Raw genomic sequence first — 27,801 nt, forward strand, 5'->3', positions numbered from 1 at the left:
TGATTTCTAAATGAAGAGGCAATGCAACATGTACTTAACGCTGAACTTGTTTGGCCCTAGCATCTTGTCAGTGGTTCTTTCATGCCAAGCTTTCATTTTGGATTCTAAGTAAAGTTTGCCTTTTTCCTTTAATGATAATAATAAAAAAAGCCAAACGCTGTCTCCCACACTAAATATAATGTATATGTTGTTGTAGTAAACAAGTTTCTCACTGGCTGCTATCTTGGTTAGGGCTGCTTATACTTCCATTGGTGTGAAAACAGGGTAGGTAAGGTGGGAGTATTAAGTGGACCAGGTTTAGTGGAAAGCTGGCAGAGGGACATGCTGCTTTCTGGGGCTAGGTCACCCCAACCTGCTGCATTTCAAGCTCTGCTACAATGCATTCACCAGTGGTGGTTCATTGTGCTTGTTGGGTTGGGGCTCGTTGTATTTGTTAAGTATCTTTACTTTTATGCTTAAGCTCTGCCTTGTTCCCACCTGCTAGCTTCATAGCTTTATTCCAAAAACCTGGCAGTCTTTCTGTTTACACGCAGCAGTGCTTGGCACAGAGCCATGGCCTTTAGATGCCAGTGTCCTGCTGATAGTGAAAGGAGCCAGACTAGCGCTGTTGGAGAAAGATCGTCTAATCACAGGATGGATACGGTGCTGCTGACAGGCCGAGCATCTTCTCCCTGCTGTTGTAAGGACGTGCGTTGCTCTTGACCTGGGGTGTGTGTTTGCTGTAGCGGTGGAGCTGTTTGGGCTCTTGTGTCCATTCGGCCCCCGCCGAGCTGCCAGCTGTGGTCGCGAGGTTTCTGTGTGCGTGCTGGGTGAAATGCCATGGACTACCACCACAAACATGGTTTGCATATTAAGACCGTGGAGCGGGTTACGGGGAGCCAGTGCTGGTAACTTTTAAAATTGCCACGTAATCAGACTGGACTGAAAGCGATGGCCTAGAGGGGAAAAATGTTTTTTGTATCCCACTGCTTGTCCCTTGAGTCTTTTGCGCTGCTTGCATCTTTTCTGCCTGTTGAAAATGTGCACTGTGTCTTGAGATTGCTACTATGGGATTTGAAAATCTCCTCCTGAAAGTACATTCGTGTTCTTTGTGATCTAATCATAGGCAACGTCTCCTTCAGACATGAAAATTAAATGGTGTAACTTTTTTTTTCCCTTTTTTTTCCCCCCCTCGGTTGGTACAGACACTGCTTCCTTAGTATTTTCCCTGAGAGAAAAACTGTTGTTCTGCTGTTATGAGACACTGGCCTCTTTAGAGGGAAAGAAACTGAAAGCTAGTGAAGTTTTTTCTCCGAGGATAATGCACTGTAGTTGTCAGCAAAAGTAGGGTTTTTAATGCTGGTGGCAGTGTCCTTACTGCCTAAATAAAGTGCTGTAATAGGTTGGTTATGAGGAAGATTCTTGAACGTATTCGAACCAGACCAAAAAGGCTTGGGGGGCGCGGGGGCGGAGGCGTTTGCATTCTGCTTTCATGGTGTGGAAATGTTTGTTTCTAAGATCTAATGCAAATAAACCTCCCGCAGTCTACCCGTTAGAGGCCAAGCGTAGAGAGGGAGTGGGGCCAGCCTGCTTTGCCCTGGGTGGGCGTGGGAAACGCCCAGGGCCTGGGTCGGCGCCCCTCTGGCTGCGGACGGGTGCCCACCCTGGCTCTGCAGGGTGCTCCCCTCGCCCATCCCAGGTGCTCAGCACCTCTCTGGTTAGTCCTCGTCTGTTTCTGGCCCTCAGCCTTCCCCTTGTTCTAAAAATAGGGATAATTTGGTAGTACTTTTCTGTTCCCTGTAGCTGTCCAGGGCACTAATGGCTGGTTTGTGATACTCCGAGCTCCTCGGACAAAAAAAATGACAGGTTACAAGTGATCTCAGTTCAGCTCAGTTGAAGTTTTTGCTCCCTTCGAACTGCTTACAAATGGTGTTGTTCTGTCTTGTTTCAATGGTATCACTGGGTTGCTGCCATTCCCTAACAAAAGCTCTTATAAACGTGGCATGGGGTGGTGTGTGTGTCTCTCTCTCTTCTTGGACGGAACAAAAGGGGTTTATAATTTGTAGGTCACAATTCTGGAGAGGGATCTTGCTTTGTCCTGCACCTCCTGGTGTTGTTCCAGTCTACCCTGGCTCTTTCCCAAACGCGAGCTTCATCGCTGCTGTTCTGCTCCTGTCCCATCTGCCACCTGCAAGCATGGTTAGTTTGGTGACCCCACAGCATCTAGAATCATTGTGGGAATCTGGAGATGAAACCTGGCTCATAAATAACTAGCCCATGATATGTTGGGAGGCCGGAGTGGGGAGAGGACATCCTCTTGCTTCTAGGTAAGGAGACGACAGACAACTGCCACCAGCTATTCCTCAAGTAGCAGAGCTGATGAAGCTAGTTCTTAAGGACTTTGTTTCCTCTGTGTTGCATGTGGCCTGTCACACCACTGTGACCCGAAATTCTTCTCTTTGGACCCTGTTGTTCTTGCTATTCCTCCTGCCCCTTATGAAGTCTCTCTCAACTCTCTCTCTCTCTCCCTCCCTTATGGCTTGATCCAGCGTTTCTTTCCAGCCTTCCTAACGTTGCCTGGACAGGAGACAGCCCCTGCGCTGGATTCCCAAACGAAGCCAGGAGTTACTTGAGTTCTTGCTGCAGGTTTTTAGCTTTGTGTGAGGCTAAGTTGGATGTCTGTCCTCTACCTAGACATTAATTTCTCCCAAAGATGTAAGACTCTATCACCTATATCATCTCTTTCTCTTCTGCCAAATGTGGTCAAAATTGACTAGTGGATCGAAAATTTAGTAAGTTGAGGACTGACAGACGACACTACCATATAAGCTTTCCTAAGCTTAATTTTCCTAAGAATCCAAGCCAAAAACATGTGGTGAGGAGTTCAGTCTGTAATCATGTGCTTTAAAACTATGTGAAACAATGTGATTAGCAGTGAAGGTATTTTCAGGATTATTTGCAGCACATATGAAAACATAATATCTGAATCCTATTGTGCATGTATATTAGCACGTGACAAGCTTAAAAGGGCTGAAACAATTGAGTGTCTGTGTGGAGAAATATCAAAATAAATGTATGAAACTTTTATTTGTGAAGCTGGGAAAGCATCGGGTTATGTTGATCTTAATTTCTAGGGTTTGTTCCTCAAATCCTTTGGCCTCCTTTTCCTGATAACAGAAGAAAATATGTATTTTGTTCTTTTTCCTGATAAGTGCTTTTAGTTTTTGGTATTTGTACAGCTAGGATTTCAGTTCGCTTCTCCACTATGGAAACGCAGAGTTTAGGTGCATGTGCATCATTAACAGGATTTTGTAAGTTGATGGTGTTGGAACTATTTAAGTTCCTACTAGAAATGGCAAAGTATTGCTGTGACTGGACTTCAAAGTGAAGGATGTCCGTAACAGTTTAGGATAATTGAAGGTTGGGCATTTTCCTGGAAAGTGTTACAGCAATTTTCCGTATCCCCCATCTCTTTTTATTCAGGAACATTTTATATATATTTCTAATACTGAGTGGGAAAACCGGAAGCCTATGTGGCAAGAGCAGTCAAATTAAGAAGATTATAACACTAATACAGCAGAGCCTTTTGCCATTTGATGGAGCATACCAAGATTTAAGCAGTCCTGTAAACCTTCAACAAAGTGACACGTGGAGGCTTTCTTGGCTCTTTAGCGTGCATGGAGGAATAAGCCCGAACTGGTGCCATGTGTAAGAGAGAAAAAACTTTGATAATCTCTTCCTATTGGTTTAGTGATCGCAGTGTTGCATCCCACTGCGATCACCTGACCCTAAAAAAACAATCTTCTCTAAGAAAACTCATGTTATCTCTTGGCTTCCAGTATCAGGGCTGCTTGAGATCCCAACAGGTCACTGGTGTTCCTGCAAGGACAGAACTGACTTCTGAAGATCACCATTCGCTCTGCGTGCTCTCACTTGCCACGTGTTTAACAAGATCAACGGATTTAGTTGTCTTTCTGTCAGCAGACATGAAGAACTAAAAAAGAGGCAGAATACTGACAAGACCAATATTTTTTGGTATCTTTGTGTTAGTGGAGAACATCTTTCTGCATACAGAAGGGATGGATTCTCTCCTATCTGATTGCTCCCCATGCTACTTCTTGCCATGCTACTTCTACAGCATAGAGGGACTGCAGGCATGAGATTTTTAATTAACTTTGTAAAATAATCTTCCATGTCTTCCGGTTACTTCTACATCTTCCATCAGTTGAGTCATGTATTTTTACAGGAGATATACTGCATAACTTGCTACTTTGGTTTGTAGAATTAAAACAATGAGTTAGCTGAAAGAAATAACTCAATCTCCAATTCCAAGATTGGCTCAGTCAGTGATTAATATAAAATTAGTCATAGTCTTAAAATTTTTCCTTGCGCAGATCATGTCTTGTTTCACTTAAGCTCTGATCAGCTAGCAATTTGAAAGAGTTTATTTAAACCTTCTGCAGTGGTAATTTCATTCTTGCTACTGTTTTTACAAAGTAGTTTATTAAATGGTCTGTCTGATATAGTCTTCTGAGTCAGAGGAGAATAATAAATATTACCTAATATGCCATTGGAAAGTGTTTGTTTGCTGTGGCAATTGGCTATGGTATTCTATATCCTCCAATGCTGGCACGTTGATTCAGTGACATACGTGTTTGTGTGTTGTTCAAACTCACCCTTTTGTAGTAGAAGTTGTTGCTGTATGCAATACCAGCTGCTTGGGTTGCTGGGGTCAGTGATGTGATTAGTTTTGTTCAGGTCTCCTCAGTTTCCATTCTAGGCTTCTGTGAGCGCTGAAACCCGAAATATTGGATGGAAAATTGATATTTTTTGTTTGTTTTTGTTTTTTTAACACAAAGATGGTGCTTGCAGAACGGTCAAGTGCTGTTCCAGGTTTCCAGTGTGAGTACAGTAATATTTGAAACCATATTGGTTTGTTAATGTGGATGCTGTGAGCTTTTGCGTGTGTCAAAAGATGTGCAATGCTCTAGAAACCAGAACTAAAGGTAAGGGCTAAAACACTCATTCTACGTGTTTGCTTAAATACGGTTATGCTGTTTCAGTGGCAACATGAGATTGTTCACATGATCTGCAGCAGCTGAAAAATTGTATGCTGGGACAGGGTGATTTCAATGCGAGAGACGTTGGGTGTTTATGGGTGATATTTGGTGTGGATAGGTGATGCGTACAAACATGGTGAAATCGTTATTCAAGCTATAACCCTGGTAACTTCAACTGAGGCTCAAACTGGCCTTTGCCTAAAGGACTTTTACAAGAAATTGTACCATTAGTGTACAAATATAAAAGATATGGATCAAAAACTTTTTCCGTGGAAAATTTTTAGATCCCCAAAATGTTAAAACCACTGTTTCTTCAGTGCTTTGCTTCTCGGCTTGAAATTCCTCTCCCACCTTTCTGAGGCGAGATAACTGGACCCAAGCAGTTTGCACTGGTGACTTTCTTATAAATGTGTATATATATTATGAATTTTCCTTCATAAATTTAGAATCAAGTTTTATTTAGTAGCTGTTGACTCACTCTTTCAAGTAAAAACAAATGGAAAGGATAAACTGTTGATTAACACAAATTAGAGGTCACGAGCATCAAATATGCTTTTTAAGCAAAAATTTCTTCAGTCTGAGCTTTGAACTGATGCTTCTTTGTGTCCTCTCTGCGTAATACCCAGTACGTGCTAGGTGCATTATCATAGCAGAAGCTAAAATTGTACGGCAAAGTTCTGGAAAAGCAACTTCTAATATATACCTCTGACAGGAGCTGAGAAATCCGATTGCCGAAATGCTTGTGCAGGTCATGACAAGAGGGAGCTTTCCCTTTGAACGGCCAGGCTGCCACGAGCGTGGCTGGACTTTCAGGGAGGAGGCACTTGGGCCGCAGGGGAAGGTCAGGTTTTTCCCGGTGCCTGGGAAAAGCCGAGCACTGGAGCGAGTCATGTCACCCCCAGGGTGTCAAGGGAGAGGCAGGGGTGCCCTGCCAGAGGAGCATCCTGCCGCCTCTTCTCCTGGCAAGCAAGCTGCAGAAAGAGCTGGCTTTCAGGAGAGCACCCAACAATGCCATTGCTTTGAGGAAGCAGAAGCTTTCGCAAGGTGGCTCTTGAAGAAGAGGTCAGGAGCTGCATGGCTGCCTGGAGCTGGGAAGTGGCGCTTCTTGGCTGATGCTTCCTGAAGAAGCAACTCTGCCGGCTTCAAATTGTTAATACGGTTTGCCATCCATTGTATGCTCCCATAGCGCAGTTGGCAGGGTTGCTTCTCTGAATATTCCCGATTAACTTTGCGAAACTTTGGCCACCTCATTTTGCACTGTCTTTTGCCACAGGCTGAGCTAACCTGCCCAGCTTTGCTGCCTGGTTGATCCTGTCCTAAATCACAGAATCACAGAATCGTTTAGGTTGGATGGGACCTCTGGAGATCATCTAGTCCAACCTCCCTGTTCAAGCAGGGTCACCTAGAGCATATTGCCCAGGATCACATCCAGACGGCTTTTGAATATCTCCAGCGAAGGAGACTCCACCACCTCTCTGGGCAACCTGTTCCAATGCTCTGTCACCCTCACAGTGAAGAAGTTTTTTCTCAGGTTCAGATGGAACTTCCTGTGGTTCAGTTTGTGCCCATTGCCTCTTGTCCTGTTGCTGGGCACCACGGAGAAGAGGCTGGCCTCATCCTCTTGACACTCCCCCTTCAGATACTTGTACACATTGATGAGATCCCCTCTCAATCTTCTCTTCTCCAGGCTGAACAGGCCCAGCTCTTGCAGCCTTTCTTCATAGGAGAGATGCTCCAGTCCCCTCATCATCTTGGTAGCCCTCCGCTGGACTCCCTCCAGGAGTGCCATGTCTCTCTTGTACTGGGGAGCCCAGAACTGGACACAGTACTCCAGGTGAGGCCTCACCAGGGCTGAGTAGAGGGGCAGGATCACCTCCCTTGACCTGCTGGCAACACTCTGCCTAATGCACCCCAGGAGACCATTGGCCTTCTTGGCCACAAGGGCACACTGCTGCCTCATGTTTAACTTGTTGTCCACCAGCACTCCCAGGTCCTTCTCGGCAGAGCTACTTTCCAACAGGTCAGCCCCCAGCCTGTACTGGTGCATGGGATTATTCCTCTCTAGGTGCAGGACCTTGCACTTGCCTTTGTTGAACTTCATGAGGTTCCTCTCCGCCCACCTCTCCAGCCTGGCCAGGTCCCTCTGAATGGCAGCACAGTCTTCTGGTGTGTTAGCCTCTCCCCCCCAGTTTAGTATCATCAGCCAACTTGCTGAGGGTGCACTCTGTCCCTTCCTCCAGGTCATTGATGAATATATTGAACAAGACTGGCCCCAGGACTGACCCCTGGGGGACACCACTAGCCACAGGCCTCCAACTTGACTCTGCGCCATTCACCACAACCCTCTGAGCTCGGCCATCCAGCCAGTTCTCAAGCCACCTCACTGTCCTCTCGTCTAACCCTCACTTCCTGAGCTTACCTAGGAGGATGTGATGGGAGACAGCGTCAAAAGCCTTGCTGAAGTCCAGAAAGACAACATCCACTGCTCTGCCCTCATCTACCCAGCCACTCATTCCGTCATAGAAGGCTATCAGATTGGTCAAGCATGATTTCCCTTTGGTGAATCCATGCTGACTACTCCTGATCACCTTCTTGTCCTCCAGATGCTTAGTGAGGACCTTCAGGAGGAGCTGTTCCATCACCTTTCCAGGGATGGAGGTGAGGCTGACAGGCCTGTAGTTTCCTGGCTCCTCCTTCTTGCCCTTTTTGAAGACTGGCGTGACATTGGCTTTCTTCCAGTCCTCAGGCACCTCTCCTGATCTCCAGGACCTTTCAAAGATGATGGAGAGTGGCCTAGCGATAACATCCGCCAGCTCCCTCAGCACTCGTGGGTGCATCCCATCGGGGCCCATGGATTTATGGATGTCAAGTCTGGACAAAAGATCTCTAACCTGATCCTCCTCAACCAAGGGAGAGTCTTCCTTTCTCCAGCCTTCCTCTCTTGTCCCCAGGGTCTGGAATTCCTGAGGACTGGCCTTAGCAGGAAAGAATGAAGCAAAGGCGGCATTCAGGAACTCTGCCTTCTCTGTATCCTTTGTCACCAGGGCACCCACCCCATTCAGCAGCGGGCCCATGTTTTCCCTAGTCTTCCTTTTGCTATTGATGTATTTGAAGAAGGCCTTCTTGTTGTCCTTGACATCCCTTGCCAGATTTAATTCCAGCTGGGCCTTGTACCAACTGGTTAGTACAAGGTCTAGCATTGCACCTCTCCTCGTTGGCGTCTCCACCACCTGAGTCAAGAAATTATCATCAATGCTTTGCAGGAACCTCTTTGACTGTTTGTGCCTAGCTGTGCTGTCTTGCCAACAGGGGCTGTGCTGTCTTCCCAACAGATGTCAGGGTGGTTGAAGTCTCCCATGAGAACCAGGGCCTGTGATCGTGAGGCTACTTCCAGCTGCCTGTAGAAGGCCTCATCGATGACTTCCTCCTGGTCAGGTGGCCTGTAGTAGACCCCCACAGCAGTGTCACCCATGTTACCCTGCCCTTTAATCCTTACCCATAGGCTCTCAACTTGCTCTTCATCCACCCCGAGGCAGAGCTCCATACATTCTAGTTGCTCCCTCACATAAAGGGCAACTCCACCACCTCGCCTTCCTGGCCTGTCTTTCCTTCCTGGCCTGTCTTTCCTAAAAAGCACATAGCCATCCATGACAGCATCCCAGTCATGTGAACTATCCCACCATGTCTCTGTCACTGCAATGAGATCATGGCCCTGCGACCGCACACAGATCTCTAACTCTTCCTGCTTATTCCCCATGCTGCGTGCATTGGTATACAGGCATTTCAGAGAGCCAGTCGAGCACGCAGGCTTCCCAGAAGAGGTGCAAGGTGCAAGAGGAATGTCCGCTCTGCTCATGTCCTCGTTTTTGTGCAAGGTCTGGGTGCTGAAGTGGCTGGATAACGTACCCAGGCCATCAGTCTGACCGAGGTGCAAGTCACCCAAGTGGCCAGCAAACACAAGGTCTTGTAATCTTGAGCAGAATTGGCCCTTGCAGTTAATTCAGCTACTTTCCTACTCTGTGTGTAGGACCCTGAGCTAATGAAGTGCTTTGGGCAGTGGGAGCTGCTGGAATACAAGTTTGTTTTTTTTAAAAATAAGTTCTATTGCCTGTGGATTGTGTTGCCCTGTTTTCTCCAGGAACGTAGGAAGAGAATCGTAGTAGCTTTTTAATTTAAACACAGACATGCAGACATCAAGCAAGTGTGTGGGAAGGAGCAGTCATTTGAATTGTGCTGTGACCTCGAGTCACATGTTATACAGATGTTTTTAGTAGAAAGGAGGGGAAATCTTTCAGATCTTGTAACTCAGTCCTTTTCTTGACCAGAAGGGATTAGGCAAAGCTGATCTTTGCTTTTATCTAGTAAAGAACAGACGTAAACCACATTATTTGGTTGCAGCACTTTTCATTTGTCTTCTTCCAAAAGATGTTTCTGAAACAAAGTTTTTAGCAGGTACAAAGAAAAGAAATGGAGCTGCTGCTTTACTGTTAAGCTGCAGCCCTAAATACAGGCAACATGTGACTCTCAGATCTTTAGGCATGGGATTGTGTCCTTTTTAAATTCGTACAGCGTGTAATTGTATGCAGTTGTGCTTCCTTAATTTGAAAAAGAAATGGGTGACTATTGTCCACAACTTTTGGCGAGGTAAAGTAGTATTGCTGAGCTAAGGCATACGAGACTGCAGAATTAGGACTTGTGTTTTCTTCCTGGTTAGGAGATTACATCTGAAAAGGACAGGTGATGTCATGTCTTGCACCTCTCTCCTGTTTTCTCTGTATTTTTGTTTGCCTTGCAGTACTGTTTCTTCCTGGGGATATTGGAAGGGTTCTTCCAGCACAACTATATTTTGCGTTATTCCCTACAGGAAAGAAAAAACTCGTTTAACTTTTATCTTGTTGTCTTGCATAGTCCTGCATTTCTTAAATGATCAGTCCTAAAAATTGGCATTTGGTTATGAGCGTGGCTTTTCTGGGAGGTTGTTTTCTGATACTGAAACTGAACTTGCATTGAATTCAGCATGTGTGGGGAGCGTTGCACTTATGATTGAGGCGAGAGGTCTCCTATCGCCCTGATGTTCACCTGCGTGCCCTCTGATCGGTCTTTCGTGCAGGGATGGCATGCTCATTGCGTGTGACACAAGAGCAGCTCTTCCCTTGTTTGCCGTTCTTGGATGATAATTTAGCCTTCTAGCTAAACTAGAAAAACTCCACTCTTTCGCAGAAGTGCAACAAGTCCTCATCTTCATCCGGTGTCCCTGAGCTACAGACTCGCTTGGGAGCCTGTCAGCCTTCCCGGGGCGGTAATGCAAGTCAGAAGGTAAAACCTCCTGGCTCGCTGTGTCTGTGCCCTGTTCAGTCAGGAGAAATGCAGAGGGGAACATCGTAGCCAGCCCTATAGGAATAGCGTTCAAAGTGTTGAATTTGGATGCTTAATTTTGAAAACAGTCTTGCAAAAGTAGAAAGGGTGTAAGAAAGGTTTCCTTAGCTGTAGGATTAGAGGGAATCTGAGATTTCTAGGCAGGTTCATTAGTAAAAATTTAAACCGAGTTTGAGAAAGGAAGAAAAAGATTATGTGGGCGACTCCCCTAGCAGCCTTCGAAACAAGCTGTGTGAAATGTCTCCTTGAATCTTCTGGTAACAGCTCACAAGGTAGTATAAGAAGTTAGTTCATTTTTAGTTAGTTCACTTAGTTCACTTTTGAGAAATGCATGCAATTTTTCCCTTTTTCATTGGGTAGTGAGTGACCATACTGTTTGCTAGAGGTGTGGGCTTTGGATGTGTAACTCTGAGTCTGCTGAAGAGGAAATGACTAAAACTTTCTGTCAAACCACAGTAACAAAGAACATCTTTGATTTACCAAAACAGTCATGGTAAAGAAACTCAGGAGTAGCTGTTGGTGCCTATAAATGAATACTGCAGACACTCCCCTGTGGGAAGAACAAATTAATCCAAGTCCTGAACTCACAGGGAGTTTAACTTTACCTCCTTTAAAGAATGAGTTAATGAAGGGAGATGGACTGGGCAGAACTGGGACAGAGCTTCCTTCTGAAAAGTTGCTGAGACTTTCCTGTGCTAGAGATCCTTTCTGTGGTGGAGAAGATGACGAAGAACTTGGGACCGGGCTGCCTCTGAAGCTGGGGTTGAGAGCAGCAGATCAGCTGTGCCAGGGGGCAGCTGGCCATCTGGCCAGCCCCGCTCAGTGGGGTGCAGCAGCGAAATACCGCGGTTGGGTGCTGCGCTTCACGTCTCCATCCCCTCTGCCTGACGACTGCTGCCTGCAGGTGCCAGTGGGAATCCCAGCCCAGCCCAGGCAGCGGGAATCCCAAAGATCTGCCCAATTTGTGAGCCTCGCGTGCCTCAGCTGGAGTTTAGCGTTTGGGACGAAGAGGAGAAACTCCGTCTAATTATAGGTTTTCCATTTGAGCCCTTGGTAGTATTTTAAGCACTCTTAAAATAACACTGCTAAGTAACATTTTTTCCCCCTAGTTCTGTACATGACATTCTGCAGTGTCCTTTATAGAAACCTCAAATACTTTGTTTTGTTTTGTTTTGCTTTTTTTCCCCTCGCCTACGAGATTTTGCCTCTTTTCCATCTGACAGATGGTTTTTTCCTGTCTTGCGCTGGGTTCAGTGCGTAATTATTCTGTTGCAATAGCCTGAAGCCCCAGTCTTGTGAAGGAGTCTGCTTGTACAGACTCGTATGCCCCTGTCCTTTGTGCTCTGTGTGGGGTTGGGTTTTTTTGCTGGTATTTTTGTCCAATCTAATTTAAAAAACTGTTCTGAGAAGCAATGATCACCGAATCATTTGTGTCCCTTGAGACTTTAGTATACTGCATTAGTATCCAGGCTTGAAATTGCATCTTTTTTGGACCTGTCTCCTCAGTACGCTTATGTGAGTTGAATTCCCTCTGCTTTCGCTGTGTTTCTACCTGCTGAATATTTGCAGTTTGTCTTTTTTGCCCCAAGTCGACAACTAGTTAGTTTGTGTGGGTCCTTAATTTTTTTTAAGTTGATTCTTTGCATTCTGATCATGTTACTTGCTTGTCCTGAACTTCTGTCAATTTGGCAATATTCCTTCTTGCTGATGGCATCATTTTTGATCCAAGAGCAGTATCTCAGTATCCCAGCACAGTATCTTAGGTGTGGGTACACTGGAGTCATGACTAGAAGAATAGCTTAATACAGTGGCTTTTCAGCAGTGTTCCAAATTGTTTCAATCCTAGCAGCCATATTTCACTGAGAACTTGTATTTAAATTACTGATTCTTATGTCTCTTTTAGTGGGAGCTCGTGTAATTGCTTAGGTATGGAATTCATGTTTTTTATTTATTCCTGCTCACTTGGGAGGGTGGACGGCAAGCACAGACCAAACATGTAATATAGAAATACTGAGAGCTAATGTTACTGAGAATTATTAGGAATAACCAAACTCATTTCCCATTTGTACATTGTTCTCATCCTTTAATCTCTTCGCACTGGATTTTTTTTATTAATGCTGCTATGTACATCATGCATTGTGCTTCCTTATCCCGTGTCACTTTATAATCAACTTTTATAAGATCTCACTGTTAAGTCACCTCTAACTTTGTGGTGATTCATTAAATTATTTCTCTTTCTCCCTTTCTAGTGTCAGTAGTTTATGTGGATTAGTGGTACTGGCTCAAGAGTGACAGTAGAGATCAGCATTAAGTCTGCTCCCCGGGTGAGTAATCCACTGAATTGTTCCTCACCGTTGATGTCTCTAATATCTATGTACCTGTTCTCTTTCTGCTTGATACTTTACACAACAGCTCCTTTAGGCTTTTATTTCCAGATTTGTCAGAATTAGGCTGCTTACAACTTCCAGCAGGATTTGTAGATGAGTATCATACTGCTTTTGTTTGCATAAATATCCATTTGTTTGGTATCTTTTAAACAACAGCCATTGCTTATGCAGGTCAAAACACTATTTAGATTCAGAAAAGCTTTCCACGTTTTAAAGCCAGTTGCTTTGAACTTAACATATGGACTGTGGCACAGTAGCAGATATTTTGGTTATTCAAGAAATAAGCTGAATTAACCACTGCAACAGTTCTGTTGCATGGCATGGGTACAACCACCAGTGCAAATGCTTCAGTACGAAGCCCATGGGAATTACTGTGCCTGCATGATGCAGCTGCACTGTGCATGTGCAGTAAATTGGACTCATCGGTTCAATAGCAATATGCAGAGAAACTGCCCAGAACTTTGGAATTACTGTGGCAAGTTTATGTGGAAGAACATTTGACAAAATAGACTATTTGTTGTGTTAGCCCTTGGAAATGGCCCATTCAGGTGACTTCAAGGTGTAGCATTTTGTGTTTGGTCTAGACTGATGTGATCCAAGTAGCCTAGTGCGTGTCAGAGCTAGCAGTTTTGTTTTGGGAATGGTTATCCCTTGCCTGTTTTGTTTTGTATGTTACAGTATAATCTATCATGCGAAAGGCTTGAGGTTCCTAAATTCCAGCTGGCCCTTTATTTAGGGAGCTAGTTGCTGTGTTTGCGTTTCAGCCATGTGCCCCGCAACTGGAATGTGCCTGGAGCTTCCTTGGTATTTTCACCCCTGTGACAACACAGCTGACTTCCTGGCTGGTTGCTAGGTCTCCCCTTTTAACTCAGGCTTTTGCTTTGTTTCATATTTTGTACAAATGTTTTCCAAGACCAACATCTATTATTATGCTGTAACGTTCACCATTAGCTCACAGCCCTTCAGATACCCTCGTCTCTGAACCTCTCTTCCTTGCCTTATCACCAGATAAAGAGTGTATGCTTGTGTGCTTGTTTTTCTTTCCGAGATGTGTGTTATCCAACCAGAGAAGTAAGCATACTTTGTTTCTTGTGACGCTTCTACATAAGGCTAAGTAATAGGTCTGGTCGTTTCTTTGTTCGTCTGGTCCTCAGCCTGCCCTGGGCCCCTAAAAGTCTTCCTATGGCTTCTGCCACCTTCTGTCCCGTATTGTATTGGGCTTTCTCTTGACAGCTATCTTGGTGCTAGAACGGCTTCTTTGTAAGGCTCTCTCCCCGCTCAGCTGGGACTTGCTGCCTTTGTGTCGTTGCTCTGTGCGGCCAATGGGCTGGATCCTGTCCCTGCTCACCTGCGCGCCGTGTATAGCTAGCTGGCTGTCTGCCTGCCCTGATCTGCTCTTAACCATCCTTGGAGCCAGCTGAAACCAGCAGTGGTGGCCGCTGCTCCTCATAACGTTTTAACAGCCTGTGATCCAAGGGCATGCTTGCCTTGTGCCTGAAAGTTTGCTAGGAGAGTCGTTCTGCCTTGGAGAGTGCAGCAAGCATCTCCTCCTTTTTTCACCTGAGTCTTTCTTCCAGGGGCTCTGGGCTTTTCTGGCTTTGGTCATTGCTGCTCTTCTGTACTGTACTGCATCCCTGGCTGCACTGTAGGAGTGCAGGGCATGAGGGCTGCTTTCTCATTTGAAATGTTATTTCCCTCCTTTCCCCACCTTCTCCCCTGCTCCCCGCAACCTTTGAAGTGCCTGTTCTTGGATCTTGACCCTTCCTGTGCTAAATCACCGTGTGTTGGCTCTCTCTGGGATTTGCAGGCTGCCCTGGGTCTCATGCAGGATGTGGGTGTTGCTCTCCATTTGTCAGGAACCCTAAACTCCAGTGCTAACAGCTTTTATTCCCTGGGTGTTTAATCAGAGGCCAGCTGGCTCCAGGAGTGCTTATCACCTATTGTCTCCCATCCTGGTCATGTTTCTTCAGTTTTACTGCTGCTTATCAGCATTGGTGGGATTATACTGCAGCTGGCCCGGCCCTCCTGCTGCGTTTGGATGGGTCAGGGCTGTAAAAACATGGCTAGAAGTCCGATGTTGGCTGGCAGCCGCTTTCTGCTGGATAAGTATTGGGAGATTTTCAGTCTGCAGGCATCACCATGCACGTGTCTCACCTTCGCTGGAAGTCTCTGCATCCTCAGTTTCCAGCTGCAGTGCTCTCCCCCCACCTCCTTTTCTTCCCCTCAGGTAGCAGAATTACAGGGGCCTAAATCTGTTTTATTTCCCGTGTTACTTGTGCTGCCCCTTCTGGGGAGGGTTGTGCGTCTGTGTCTAGCCCAGACGGTAATAGCTGGTGCTCAGTCCTGCTCTCTCCATGCCTGTAGCTCGAATACCAGAGTACTTCTGGTGTTGGGAGGCATTCTGTTTTAGTTAGATCTGTTTCTCTCAGCAGTCTGTCCAGAAAGCTGGAACTGATTTCTCCTGCTGCTACTTGCTTTCCCCATTAAATAAAAAAATAAAAGCCTCTTCCGACAAGATGGCAGGAAATCTCTGTTTCTGACTCAGTGTTGACAGAAGCAGCGGACTACATTGCCAGCTACTATCTACTTTCCCCAACAAGATAGAAAGTGGAATTTCTTACTGTATTGCCCCAAGTTCAGCTGTGATATGTATGCTCTGTTCTCGCCACATAAAACATGCAGATGCGTCTTGACTGAAGTTTCAGTGTTGCTGCCTGTTGCCTCTGTCTAAGCTTAAAACCATGGATTTCCATCCTGTTCCCTAGCAAGCATCTTGTTAAACACAATGCTGGCAGTCCGCATTGTGGCCCACGTTAAGGAAGTGCGTATGAATAATCTGGAAAAGCTAAATAACACTTCTAAAATAAGCCATAGCAGATAGAAGTGCTGTACTGAGCACAAATTCCAGCTACTTAAGTACCTTTTCTCCTTGCTCTGACAGTTCTTGGGACTGTTCTGAGTTTAACACTGCACTCAGCAGATTGTCTTCATGCCTGAAACGGAGACAGAGCATGCACATGCATTAGCAAAACACCCCGTGTTTAGTCCGCACTATTATGTTACCCATATGCAAAAGGCAAAAATTAGTCTTTTTTTCATAGTGTTGCATTTAATATGGGAGGAAAAGAAATACAAGGCCACTTGTGCATACTTCTCGTAATTGCATTTATTCACACTTGTCTGCCAGGGTCCAGCCAGACTGAGCTTTTCTTGGGCTTTTAATAGTTGTGCTAAAGTCAGATATGCTCAAAATAGTAATTCTGTGAACTGTTAAAATATGAATATTGTATTCCAGCATTCAAAATCCTGTACTGCAGATATGTTGTCTGATTGGATGTGATATTAAAAGAAAAATAGCATGTTTGTAGCATGCACGCACATCCCTAGGCCTGCAGTGCGTCCAAACCCCTGATATGGGAGCTTCATTTTCACTAGCGATTGCAATGGCATTAAGCTGTTGAACGTGGAAATCCTGTTCTGCCTTTTGGACCAGTGTTGGGGAGGAGGGAGGCAGGGTGGTCTCTTCCCCTCGCTCCCTGCTCCCGTAGGGTCTGGTCCCGTGGCTGGAGCAGAGTCCCTGGTGGAGGAAGGACCACCTGCAGTGAAGGCCATGCTCCTGGGGAGCACCCGTGGTGCCGAGGCTCCCTTGCCCTGCAGGTGAGGGGAGATCGGACTGGTCAGAGAAGGTCAGTTTTGACTTGGCTCACTGCTAGGTTCAGCAAGGGGTAAGACCACAGGTCTATTGGTTTCAAGTTGGGAATGAACGTAACCACAGTCTTGCAGGGAAGAGGAAGGAGCGCAACACAACTGGCAAGTGGTGTCTGTGGTGGTGGGGAAGGAGGCAGGATATTTAAGTTTTCGGATTTTATTTATTTATGTTTTTCCTCCTCCCTTTTGAGGAGGGAATATTGCTGCTTGCAGAGAACAGTATGTTTTTTCTACTTTGGCTCAGACGCTTAGCGATGTAGTTTGGGTAACGTTAATGTAACTTAACAGCTTGTTCATGCAGAATACTGATGGTGGCTCTCTAATGTATCTATGGCTAAGGAAAGAAAGGGAATTGTATTTATCCATAAATGTTTAGTGTACTGCCCTATATATCTAGCATATGACCTCTCTTGCACAGTGCATTCCCTCCCCTCCACCTTATCTGGTCTTTTTTATTTAATTGACTTTTCCAGTCCTGGCAGTTGCTTCATATTCAGAGAATATAAATTCATCTCCACAAAGCTTTCAAATCTAATTTTATTTTTGCCCTTGCTTCTTTGAGAAATTCTTTTTGCTTTCTTAAAGACTGGGGGTATATATTTTCCCTGTTTATTTAGACAAGCTTATTTTGTCAGCAGAAACCTAGTCAAATGGTATTTTTCTTTTCATGAATCTATAATCCTGTGAGGTTTATGTATTGGGAATAATCTTTCTGTGCTGGAAAAAGATTGTCCAATCTGTTTTTAAAATGTCCTACTTTCCTGAATATTGCATCTCATTAGAAATATGGTTGTCTGATTACATGCTTTTTTTCTTCCCTTAAGAAGCTTGGGGGAAAAATATATCATATCATCATCTAGTAATAATAGCTGGCACTTTGTTTGTATCTTCAAAGAGCCGTACATCTATGAATTAAGTAATTTCTTTAGCAGTGGGTAAGTAGTTTCTAGTTATTTCCCCCATTTTACAGATGGAGAAAATGAGCAAGAGAAGTCAAGTGACCTTAGGCCACTTGAGAAACAAAATCAGAACTGGAAATCCCGGCTTCGCTGCCTTGTACTAGCACAGCACCACACCTCTTTCTTGTTTAAACTAAGGAGAGGGGAAGAAAAAAAAAAACAAAAAGAAAGTTTGATTCTCATCAGCAACAAAAGGAAAGAGAGATGTTGAGGAAAGATGTTTATCTGTAATGATCTTGCCCAACCTTGTTACTTTTTTACTATTGTTGCTGTAAGTTAGGCAAGGATGGTTCTGCAGCCCAAGGAGCTGTGGCTCGGCTCACCCATCCTGCAGCCCTATCTGTTTACAGCAGGGCCTTCTTGTTTTGATGTGATCTCAGGAATCTGGGTGTACAGTGAGAGCCTCCGGGTGAGGGCTGGCACTTCCAGGGAGGGAGACCTGGCCAGGTGGTGGAGCAGTGTCCTGGCACCTCCCTGACTGCATGTGCTTGCTTTTTCTATATATATATGTGTGTGTGTGTGTGTATATATATATATATGAGAGAGAGACTATATATAAAAAATATATAGACTATATGTGTGTGTGTGTGTATAGACTATATATATATATATATGTAGTCTAACGTACTGACGTGGCTATTGCATCTCAGTGTATGGTTGGAGAAGGTGTACGAGGAATTGTCTGGAGCTTATAAAACTAAAGCAGCATATGAATTACTAGGGTGACTGAGGAGGGGAGGGCTCATTCATTGCTGGCTGGTGACTTGGTCTGTTCTTCCCTCCTAATTCCCTCTTTGACCAGCAGCAGTGGAAACCTTTTCTGTTGTGTTTGGAAATATTTTTTCATCTTGTGTTCCAGCTGAGACTGAAATGGGAAAAGTTAGGCATGCTAAATGGGCACTGTGTTAACACGTGGCATGTTTAGAGAATAATTCTCCTTGTTTCACCCACTGCACTCTACAGTGTGTGGGTTTTTTTCCTCTCAGTGCTATCTGAGATAACTTCACTTGCAGGAATAATTGTATACAACTGCACTAGGCTATAGGGCATGCTGTGGACTTACTGCTGCTTAATTAATTGATGGGCCCCCAGAATGTGTTGCGTGCCCTCATAGTAAAGGTGACTGCAGTTCAGTAGTCCCTTGTGGAATTATGAACTCTGTTACAGAGCAGATGTGCAAATCATGATAACAATATTGCTGACTATTGATTTGAATGTAGTTGAAACGTCTTCTTTCTTCGGGAATTTTGGCTTTTTACAAAGTTTGCTGTGTTTTGGAGAACTGGGCTACACTAGAACAGTTTAGTCCTCTTGGGGAGGATATCTAATCTGCCCTGCAAAAAGTGGCTTGGTGCAGAGGAGTGGAAATTACAGGAAGAATCTCTTTATCTTTCTTTTGAAAATTCCTTGGCTGCTTCTCCACAAATTTGCAGAAGTTCCCGGTCTGCCTTCTGTCCAGCTCCAGATGCCAATAAGCTCTTTCTAACCGGAGTCCTACATGACTTGCAAGAACAACTTTATCCAGGCATGCCCTGGTAATGAAGGTAGCGGAGAAGGCAGCTGTCTTCAACCACACACCCTGTCTGGGGATGCAAAATTTTGCCCAGCCTTTTTGGGGCTCAAGACTTAACTCTAACAGTATATTCAGTTTTCTGTTTCTCATCAGTGAGCCTTAGCCTGATACCTTAGATCAGAGCCTCAATGACGGACAGCAGCACTGGTATAATAGCAATTCCCAGTATTTATTTTTTTCTTCTCCTTTGCAGGGAGAGCTACTTGAATTTCTTTTCACCACGTTTCAGGCTTCTAAAATCATGTATGTGATAAAGCGTGCTTGCAGCATCTCTCCTAAAGACGTTCTTGACTAGTCACATAGGCATATCACAGCTCTGGATCTAGCCCTTAGCCTTCTGTAGGTATACCTCTTTGGTATGCCCTACCTTCTTCCCTTCCAGTGCTGAATGGAGCTGTCCTGTTCAGCTCTCCAATGCTATGGCATGTTCAAAGGCTTGCCTTTTCATCTGGTGGTTGTCATGATACCTGAATTGCTGATTACTTGTCAAGTGTGGTTTTTTTCTTTTTCTTCTTGGAACTGAATATGTCTTTTATCTGCAGTCTGAGTGGTTTTCCCTCACTGTGCTTGGAGAGTCCCCAGAGTTGGGTTGGAATCTGAACTTTGCAGACTCTCACTAGACTTTGATTTCTGTTGCTTAAAGCAAACTTCAGCAGCCCAGTGTGTGTGGTGATTCGTATGTTTGCCTTAGGCTGGATTTCTTTGTCTTGGGATTTTTTTTTTTTGAGGTATTGCAGCCAAAGATGGTAGATGCTTACAGGAATGTGTTTAGGGCAAGTTGTTTGGATCATGCTGATATATACACAGAAGAAATTTTTTTGGATGCACTAGTATCTCTGTGGGTTAATTAGGCTTTTGACATTAAAAGAGGGAGCTACCTCGCTACCCAGATACTTCTTCCTTCTCCTTTTCCCCTAGAGACAGATTCACCAAAACTTGGATAACTGCTCAACTTTGAGAACTGCATTTCCTTCTGTTATTAGGTAGAGCCTTGAGAGTTTGTTTTCTGGGACTGTGTTGCACCCATGAGCATGGTCCTGCATGGCATCAGCTCCTGGGTGTCCCATCGCTCCAAGACCAAACAGGCAGCCCCTGTTGCAGAAGGTACAGGGCTGAACAGGACTTTTTGTGCCGTCTTCTGTTTCTGACTGCAGTTTTGCCAGGCGTGAGAATTGAGGGCAGGAACTCTTCATGCTTCCTCCAAGCTGTTCCCAAGTAGCAAAGAGAAGGAAGAAGCTGTCAGCTATCCCAGGCTGATCACAGATCAGAAATAACACAGACACTCAAGGGAGTAGAAACAGGAGAGGGAAAAGGGGGGTGGGAGAAGAGACATCAGTTTGAACAGAAGGAAAGAAGAAGTGGGAGAAAACAGCCAGAAAGCTGCTTGACGGAGGAAGGAGATAAACAAGGCCTGAGGGAAATAGGAAGTAGGTAGGTACTGGGGGTGGGTACTTGAGCCAGAACAGCTCCATATGAATTATTGCCCTTTGCCCAGTTTTATTTGCATAACTTAAGAAATTCTATTCTAAAATAATACAAGAGAACTTGGAGTATTTCTAAACTTTGAAGAGCTTAAATTTGCCACTTCCTTGTTCAATCTGCTTGTATAACAGCCTGTATCTCCACACCCTCATGTGCAAGCCTTATAATATAGCTTTGCTTCTTGTTACCGTCTTTTTTACAGTGTTGCTTGGAAAAGGCTGTCTAACGTAACATAACTGCAGGATTCAGGGTAGGTTTGGGAAACGGCTACAATTGCTGTGACAGATGTGATCTTTGATTGCAAAATTCAGCAGTAAGAATTGACGTTTATGAGAAATCACATCAGCTGCCGTTGGAGGGAGGCACGTTGCGTCACTGGGGTGCGCAGGCTCCCAGTACGCGCTCCCCTTCCCATAGGAGTGGTTGGTGCCTCCCCAGGTGGGAGGCACGGGCCCAGCCGTGCAGGCTGCTGTTGCCTAAGAGTGGGCTTGGAGACTTTTTTGTCTGGGACATCCCAGGGCCTTTTTGACAGCACTTTGAACTTTTAAAGATCTTGATGGTAAAAGCAGCTGTTGTCATCTTCTAAGCTCTCCTTACAATAAACTCGCTGGTTCTCCCTTTCTGCTGTTGTTGAAAGGCTGAGTTTACGCTGACCAGGTCTGACAAGGGATATCTAGGGAGCCTGATTGTTTTCAGTTTTTTTTTATTAGAACTATAAGCCATCCCTTTGAATTCAACAAGGTAGTAGCTTCCAGGTTTAGATAGCTGGAACATGCAAGGTGTAAGTGAAAAGGGGTGAAAGACGACAACTGCTTTAAACAGCAAGACCACTCCAGCAATCTGTTGGAAGAGGATTTGCAGTTCAGAACAGGAACTTGCTAAGGAGTAGTGTTCCTCTGACTGTGTAACTCATTACTGACATTGGCAGCAGTGGCAACATAAATCATGCTGGTTAAAAATAAAGATTGGCCTAAGCAGGAACTCTGTGGTGATTTTTCCCATTTTTTTGAAGGGAGGCTTTAGATGCATGTTGCATAAAATTGACATTTGTCTCAAGCCTACTTACCTCCTAGTAAGTCCGTACACGTGTGCTGATTTGATACAGAGAAACTCCCAGATCCTCTGCTATCTCAAAACTGAAGATTCACCTGAAATTGCTCTTTCAAGACTTGGAAGCTTTTTGAATAAAGCTGCCCATCTGCAAGCATTTTCAAGAACACGTCACACTGATATTGAAATAATTGCCTTTGAACTGAAGGGAGGATCGTGTGCCCTATATCAGAAATTCTTCTTAGTACTTTCTAATCCAGTATATAAATGTCAAGGCTTACATCCACAGGGTGTTTATATTGAATTTTTGGCTGTATCGGTATGTCTTACTCTTCAGAATAAATGCCATATAATCTGGTTATGAGCAATATTCTTAAAGCAATACTCCTAATTAAGATACCAAAAATAGGACACAGACAAATCTGAGTTACTGTAAGAAAATAGGAAAGCAAAATAGCCCTGCCTCATGAGAGGAAATCAAATGCTATTGACTCATTTAGTGTTTAATGTAATGATAAGGCCAAAGAGTTCAGTCTGTTTCATGAGAATAGCACAGCAATCGCCATATTTCCTTTCCTTTTTGTTGTCTTCTGAAGGCCTGATTCTCCTCTGTCTTATCTATGGGTTAACCTGTACTAAGGTGTGTAAAGAGGGGGAGGGTTGGGAAACGTGTTCCCCCCCACCCCCGGCCCAGTGGATCAGTGCACAATGATTTGAGGAATATAAAGCGGTAGGAATTGAGGCTTATCCCTGGAGAAAAAATCACTGGTTTGAGGGAGATGAAGTTGTTCCTGAGAGACCTACAGTGAGCTGCCGTTTGGGAGCTGTGACAGATGGACATCATCCAAGAGCTTGGATGTCTGAAACACCTTTCTCACTTTAAGTGAATCAACAGTCCTACCAACTGGAGGAGGTACCCAAGCCATTGCGATAAAGTAGGGGCAGCAGAACTTTTTAGTTGAAAGGTAACAAAACCAACCAACCAAGCCCAGCTGCTTTTGTATGCAGCCATGGCGTCACACTGAACCAGAGCACTCTGCAGCAGGATCGGTATTGAAACGCAATGTGTCGTTGTTGAGTTTTGCAACTGCAGCACTTCCCTTGAGTCTGAACCCATACACCCCCTTAGCTGTGCTCTGGTAATGCTTCTGAGTGGAATAGAAAGGAAGGTTTTTAGCCGTAACTATCAGTATGCTTATGGGGACTTGCTCGTGTTCAGTTCATGGCAGAGGGCTTATATGGTACCTAAAACACTAAAGTTCAGCTGAGAAAAGCAAGTATTTTACTATGGTCCTTAGCAGGGAATAGTGATGCTACTGAAAGCTCCCACGAGATTGTGCAAAGCTGGGAAGATCTGGATTTTGGGGTCCTGCTTTGGTCCTTCAGTCAAACAGGCACCTAACATTAAGCATGTAACAAATACCATTGACTTCAGTAGGATTAGGTGCATGCTTATTGTCAAGTCGCTGATCTCAGTCTGGGTGGGTTTCACTGAAAACACTGTGTGCCAACAGAGAGATCGCCTCTAGTTGAGGCTGTGGTTCTGTCAGGCAGTCAATCCAATTTAAGACAGCTGGATTAGAAATGCTGTGGAATGCTGAGCTGGTGTAAAGCCACTCTGCTGATAAGGAGCTATTCATAATATTTTGAAAGTTGAATGCTGTTCTGGGGTTGGGTGAGCACTCCTGACTGTGCTGAGAAGGCTCAGTGCCAGGGGTGTTTTGGCTGGTTTGCCCGCTTCGCTTGCCGCTGAGCGGTCAGGCCTTGATTTGCCCTTGGTGTGGTGCTTCCTGAGGTCCACCAGATGATGGCAGTGGTAAAGCAGCCATGATGCTTCTGCCACGGCCACCACTCTGTGCACCAAACAACCATTTTCTGTTGATGTGAGAGCAGAAAAAAGGATTGTGCATCCTATCAGCTGCCACGGCACTGCTGGAAAAACCAGAGAGAACTCAGGGCCGCTCTGGGGCCCTTCTGTCTTCTCCCAGCTCGCAGCACTGGATGAAAATCTCCCAAATAGGAGATGCTGCTCTCTGGGGAGCCTTGTCAGCTATCAGCATTTCAGCCCCAAAATAATCTAGCAACTTAGCAAAGGCTATGTGGGATCGCCAACTTCTAAATGGTCTCAGGAGCCTCTTTGTGGCTTAGGTGCCTTTCTGTCAAAGGACTTGGCACAGATTTCCATTATTGCTGCTTTTGTTATCCTCTCTCTGCTTCTGATCCTTAGTACCACAGTTTGCTACTGTTTGTTGCTTTGCTGGCGGATTTGGGCAACTCAAAGCAAATAATACCTTTGCATCCTGTGATTATCTAGAGTGGCTAGCCATGCCCACACTTGCATGGTTTGTATCTCCTGCCAGTACAGCCTGTCTTGTCTATCTGATGCACGTTGCACAAAGAAAGGGGTCTTCATTTAGGGATCCTGTATGCAGTTCTCCTCCTGTTTGCAAGAGCACTGCTGGGCTCCAACCTGTGCTGCAGTGCCCTGGGCATAGAAGTAGAACAACTGATGTGCTTGGGTACAGACCAGCATGAATATGGTATCAGGTGTTCTGTCCCCACAAGTGTTCAGTCCTCATCTGGAGGATAAGTCTGATGCCAAGATGTTCCTTGGTGCCCCGGTCCAGCATTAAGGTTATGGCTCCGTGTTCAGGAGGGTGTTGTCAGACAGTAATTTTCCCCCCTTAATAAAAGGAGGGCCATCACTGTTTGGAGTAGATTTGCACTGCTGAACTTTTTGCTGGCTGCGTGTTGGGAGAGTGGGAAAGAGAAGCCCACCATCACTGCTACATCAGAAGAAACCATTAGTGTGGATGGTTATGATGGCAAGAAACTATATATGTATGCAACAAGCAGTAGTAATGGAGTCGGGTGTCTCTTTTAATGTTCTTGGTATCTGATTAGTTGTCAACATCTGTTAATTTCTGCTACCACAAAATAAGTAGACAGTTCTGAAGTTTGCATTATTAAAAGTACACATTGTATGTAACTTACAATATATTATGACAGCTGTAGTGAATGCAATGTTCTACACCATGGAGTACTGAGATATGGCTGACTTATTATCTCCTTTTATTATCTAGAACAAGTTTGGAGCCTTGCTTGCATTACCATAGGAGGAGAAACGTGTATAGTCATGTTACTGCCATTAGGCATTTGCTTATGGCTCTTTAGAGCTCTGCACAATACATGGTCGCTGGCCTGCAGCCACATCAGCTTTCTGGGATCCTGTTGGATCTTGCAAGCAAAGTAGCATCAAGCTGGGTCACGGTCCTTGGATGAGAAACCTCCAAGGTACAGGCTGTTGTGCAGAGACAACATATATTGTATATTCATGCATGTATATTTCAGTATGTATGTTTGCTGGGTGTGTTTCTCTATTTTTATTTTTAATTGATATTTTCATGCTTCAGAAAAACATTGTATTAGTTTCTGGTGTTGGTGTGAAATGGCACCTGACATTCTTTTTCCCAGCACTGTCCTCAGTTCTAAAAGATGTGAGGATGAATTTCCTTGAGATGTGCAGAGAGGTACAGCATTGATTATTTACCAGATAACGGTTGCTAGGCACAAGCTGAATATCCATCCATGCTAAGTATGGCCTTAGTAACAGTGATCTTTACTGGCACACGTGTACATGCACGCACATGCACCCCCCACAAATCTCAAATATTTCAAGCAGCAGTTCAGTGTAGAGCTGTGCTCGAAATTCGCAGATGCTATTTCATGGTACTACGAAGCACCAACTGTCTCCCTATTTGCAAAAAGTTCCCTTCCGTGGGCCAGTTCCCTCATTAAAAAAAAAACAACAAAAAAACAACAAAAAAAAACTTTGGGGATGCATTTACACAGGTAGAAGAACGTGTGCTTTACTCGAGTAGTCTAACCCATTAAAATAGCAGTGAAGACAAGGTAACAGGAGTCTCAGGTAAGCAACTTTTAATTTAAGCCCTTTGGGGCAACTGTGGTTGAGTTAAGCTGTTTCTTTTGATTTAATACCCAGTTTACTTCATCTTTATGCCTGACTTCGGTCAGGTTCTCTCTCCTGAATTGGCCAGTGAGAGTTGGGAAAATATTTTACTTGTCACAGTGTAGACCTGTCTTTGTGTTGGCGGACTGCTGCGTAAATGTTCAAAATTACTATTCTCACCTAAGCTGGAAGTTTCCTGCCTTAGTCTGCTACTACTGTATTATCAGGAAACTTGGTTTTGGGCCAGGGTCCCATTGTGCTAGGTTTCGTGTGTGTACAGAGCAGACAGTCTTGGCCCTGAGCAGCTTCCAGCATGCTCCCAGAAACACTGAATATAGCCCGAGGAGTATCTGTGGCATGGCAACTTGCTTGTAACTGTGTGAAATTTTTTCCTGTAGCTAGAAGGAATATCACAGGTGTCTGGCCACGGTCTCTCAGTATTGGTTACAGACCTGAAGTCTTCTATTCCAGGATCTGTTGTTCTCCTCTCCTTTCCCCTTTGCAGGCTCCCAGGGCAGGACCTGTGGTGCTGGAGTCCTGCGCTCTGAGTACAGGTCCTGTCTCTGGCCACTCACTGTAACGTCAATGTTAAGTGTTTCCTCCCAAGTTGCCTGGACAGGAAAGGTTGCTGTGTCCTCAGGTAGGAGAAGAGAAGGCACTGCTGCTGCTCCTAGTTATGAACAAGCCAGCTATTTGTTACAAGCAATCTTGCACTTTTTCGGATCAGATTGAATATACAAGTCCTTGGGCCCTGAGGGGGTGCGCCTGCAAGTGCAAAGAGACCTGGCTGATCTCATTGGGAAGCCACTGTTGATTATCTTGGAAAGGTCATGGTGATCGGGAGAGGTTTCTGAGGAATGGAAGAGAGCAAATGTCACTCCTGCCTTTAAGAAGGGCAGGAAAGAAGACCCAAAGAACTACAGGCCAGTCAGCCTCACCTTGATCCCCAGGAAAGTGATGCAGCAACTGATCCTGGATATCGTTTCCAGATACATGAAGGATAAGATGATTGGGAGTAGTCAGCATGGATTTATGAAGAGGCAATCATGCTTAATCAACCTTATAGCCTTCTATGATGAGGTGACTGACTTGATGGATGAGGGGAGGACAGTGGATATTGTCTACCTTGACTTTCTTAAGGCTTTTGACGCTGTCTCCCACAACAACCTCATAGACAATCTGAGGAAATATGGGCTAGATAAATGGTCAGTGAGGTGGACTGAAAACTGGCTGAGCTGCCAGGCTCAGAGGGTTATGATCGGCAACATGAAGTCCAGCTGGAGACCAGTTGCTAGTGGTGTTCCCCAGGGACTGGTACAGGGTCCAATACCAATGAAGATGTTTAACAATGACCCGCATGATGGGACTGAGTGCACCCTCAGCAAGTTTGCAGACAATACAAAACTAGAAGTGGCTGATACACCAGTGTTGTCCTGCCATTCAGAGGGACCTGGACAGGCTGGAGAAATGGGCAGAGAGGAACCTCATGAAGCTCAACAAAGGCAAGTGAAGAGTTCTGCACCTGGGGAGGAGTAACCCCATGCACCAGTACAGGCTGGGGGCTGAACAGCTGAAGAGTAGCTTTGCAGAGAAGGACCTGGAGTCCTGATGGACAACAAGTTGACCGTGAGCCAGCAAGGTGCCCTTGTGACACAGAAGGCCAAGGCCTCCTGGGCGGCATTAGGAAGAGTTTTCCCAGCAGATCAGGGGATGTAATCCTTCCCCTCTCCTCAGCCCTGGTGAGGCCATACCTGGAGTGTTGTGTCTAGTGCTAGGCTCCCCAGTACAAGAGAGACATGGAGCTATGGGAGTGAGTCCAGCAAGGGAGCACAAAGATGATGAAGGGGTGGGAGCATCTCTCCTAAGAGGAAAGGCTGTGAGAGCTGGGCCTGTTCAGCCTGGAGAAGAGCAGGCTCGGGGGGATCTTATCAATACATGATGGGAGGGTGTCAAGAGGATGGGACCAGACTATCTTTCCTGGTGCCTAGTGACAGGACAAGAGACAACAGGCACAAACTGGAACCCAGGGAACTCCACTTTGAGCATAAGAAAACACTTCTCTACTGTGGGGGTGGGGAAACACTGGAACAGGTTGCTCAGAGGGGTTGTGGTCTCCATCCTTGATTAACTTGGTAAACCAAGGTTAACTGATTCCTTGGTTTAAAAAATGGAATGCCATTTAAGTAGTTGTCTTATTTGTTATTTTTCTAACTTTTTGGGTGAAATAATTCAATGCAGGCAATTAAAATTCTGCTTT

At 45.0% G+C, this 27,801-nt stretch overlaps 1 protein-coding gene across 47 annotated transcripts in view; it reads left to right on the top strand.

Annotated features, from left to right (window-relative positions):
- The window catches only part of PPFIBP1 (PPFIA binding protein 1), a 125,971-nt gene that overhangs the window by 24,144 nt on the left and 74,026 nt on the right, over positions 1–27,801 (top strand). For 40 of the 47 annotated variants that reach the window (XM_068950180.1, XM_068950246.1, XM_068950217.1 and 37 more), the window contains one exon: positions 12,665–12,739. The exons of the other annotated variants lie outside the window; for them this stretch is intronic. The gene's annotated coding sequence lies outside the window, so the exon portion shown is untranslated. The remainder of the gene's footprint in view (positions 1–12,664; positions 12,740–27,801) is intronic. 47 annotated transcript variants of the gene reach the window in all.

Source organism: Struthio camelus, chromosome 1, assembly GCF_040807025.1.
Source record: "Struthio camelus isolate bStrCam1 chromosome 1, bStrCam1.hap1, whole genome shotgun sequence".
In the NCBI taxonomy this organism is placed as follows: domain Eukaryota; kingdom Metazoa; phylum Chordata; class Aves; order Struthioniformes; family Struthionidae; genus Struthio; species Struthio camelus.